We start from the raw sequence: 2702 nt of genomic DNA, 5'->3' as shown, positions 1-2702 counted from the left end.
ACAGCAGCGCCTGGGTTCTAAAAGAATCCCTTAGCTTGTCTTCCCTGATGGCATGCCTAGGCTGGAGAGTGGGGGAAAGTGGGGGTTGGGCTCTAAACCAAGGATAAGCGAGAGCCTATCCATGGGATGTGGGTTTTTAACCTACAACCCACAACCATGGAATAAATGTGCCCCCAGAAAGATGCTTTGACTGTTTCCCTACATCCAGCACACACACGAAGATGTGTTCTTGTATTCTGAGTGTGGTGAAGTTCCTCAAACTGACAGCAGCACCTGGATTCTATTAGTATCCCTTAGCTTCTGTTCCCTGAGTGTTCTTTTAGGCCAGGCCATGAGGGAAAGCTGGGGGTTGGGCTTGGAGGCCACGTAGCAGTGAGTGGCCCCTGATCCATTGAGGAAGTACTTAGAGGACTTCTCCCTAAAGGGAACACCTTTTCCTGCATTCATCTGGGTGCAGTGGGGCTGCACAACTCTCCCACACCTAAGAATGTGTTCTGGAATTCTGAGTGCAGGGAAGTTCCTCCAACTGACAGCAGCGCCTGGGTTCTAATTGAATCCCTTTGCTTGTCTTCCCTGATGGAAAGCCTAGGCGGGAGTGCGGGGGTAAGTGTAGTTTGGGCTCCAAAACCAAGTATTTGCGATGACCTCTCTATGGTTTGTGGAGGTGTTTAAACTACATCCCTAACCTGGGAACACCTATGCCCCCATAAAGATCCGTGGAGTCTGTTTCCACACCTCCAGCACACACACGAACACTTGCACAGTTATCCTGAGAGTGGGCAGCCTCCTCCAACTGAGAGCAGGGCCTTGGTTCTTATAAAATCGCTTAACTTGTCTACCCTGTTTGGTTGCCTGATACGGAGTGCTGGGGAAAGGATGGGTTGGGCTCTAAATCCAAGTATTAGCGAGTGCTTCTCCATGGGATTTGGAGGTTATTAACCAAAAGCCCACAACATGGGAATACCTGTGCTCCTTGAAAAAAGCGTGGACTCTGTATCCCCACCACCAGAACACACATGAAGAAGTTTTCTGCTATCCTGAGTGTGGGCTGGCAATTTCAGGTGACAGAAGCGGCTGGGTTCTAATAGAATCCCTTAGCTTGTAATCCCTGAGTGTTTCCCTAGGACTGACTCTGAGAGAAACCTGGGGGTTGGGCTTTGAGGCCAAATAGTAGCGAGTGTCCCCGATGGACTGAGGAAGTATTTAGATGAATTCTCCATAAAGGGAAACACCTGAGCACCCATTCATCTGCGTGGAGTGGGGCTTCAAATCTCCCCACCACACAAGGTTGGGTTCCATTATCCTGAGTGTGGGGTAGTTCCTCCAACTGACATCAGCGTCTTGGTTTGAATAGAATCCCTTTGCTTGTCTTCCCTGATGGTTTGCCTAGGCCAGTGTGTGGTTGAAAGTGGGATTTGGGATCTAAAACTAAGTATTAGCGTGTGCCTCTCCATGGGTAGTGGAGATGTTTAAACTACAACCCACAACTTGGGAATTACTGTGACCCCTGAAAAATGCGTGTGCTATGTTTCCCCACGTCCAGCACACACAGGAAGAAGTGTTCTGGGGTTGTGAGTGTGGGAAGTTCCTCCAACAGACAGCAGCACCTGGGTTGTAATAGAATCCCTTCGCTTGACTTCCCTAAGTGTTTTCCTAGGCCTAGCAGTAAGCGATGGTGGGGGATGGGCTCTAAAGCCAAGTATTAGCGAGTGCATCTCTGTGGGTAGTGGAGGGTTTTAAACTCCTTCCCCAACCTTGGAACACCTGTGCCCCATAAAGATGCGTGGAATCTGTTTCCCCACCTCCAGCACACACACGGAGACGTGCTCAGGTATCCTGATTGTGGGGAGGCTCCTCCAAATGACAGCAGCGCCTGGGTTCTAAAAGAATCCCTTAGCTTGTCTTCCCTGATGGCATGCCTAGGCTGGAGAGTGGGGGAAAGTGGGGGTTGGGCTCGAAACCAAGGATAAGCGAGAGCCTATCCATGGGATGTGGGTTTTTAACCTACAACCCACAACCATGGAATAAATGTGCCCCCTGAAAGATGCTTTGACTGTTTCCCTACATCCAGCACACACACAAAGATGTTTTCTTGTATTCTGAGTGTGGGGAAGTTCCTCAAACTGACAGCAGCACCTGGATTCTATTAGTATCCCTTAGCTTCTGTTCCCTGAGTGTTCTTTTAGGCCAGGCCATGAGGGAAAGCTGGGGGTTGGGCTTGGAGGCCACGTAGCAGTGAGTGCCCCCTGATCCATTGAGGAAGTACTTAGAGGACTTCTCCCTAAAGGGAACACCTTTTCCTGCATTCATCTGGGTGCAGTGGGGCTGCACAACTCTCCCACACCTAAGAATGTGTTCTGGAATTCTGAGTGCAGGGAAGTTCCTCCAACTGACAGCAGCGCCTGGGTTCTAATTGAATCCCTTTGCTTGTCTTCCCTGATGGAAAGCCTAGGCGGGAGTGCGGGGGTAAGTGTAGTTTGGGCTCCAAAACCAAGTATTTGCGATGACCTCTCTATGGTTTGTGGAGGTGTTTAAACTACATCCCTAACCTGGGAACACCTATGCCCCCATAAAGATCCGTGGAGTCTGTTTCCACACCTCCAGCACACACACGAACACTTGCACAGTTATCCTGAGAGTGGGCAGCCTCCTCCAACTGAGAGCAGGGCCTTGGTTCTTATAAAATCGCTTAACTTGTCTAC

The sequence above is a fragment of the Vicugna pacos genome, unplaced genomic scaffold (genome assembly GCF_048564905.1).
Source record: "Vicugna pacos unplaced genomic scaffold, VicPac4 scaffold_20, whole genome shotgun sequence".
NCBI classification, from domain to species: Eukaryota; Metazoa; Chordata; class Mammalia; order Artiodactyla; family Camelidae; genus Vicugna; species Vicugna pacos.
Note: the sequence above shows the minus strand (reverse complement) of the source record.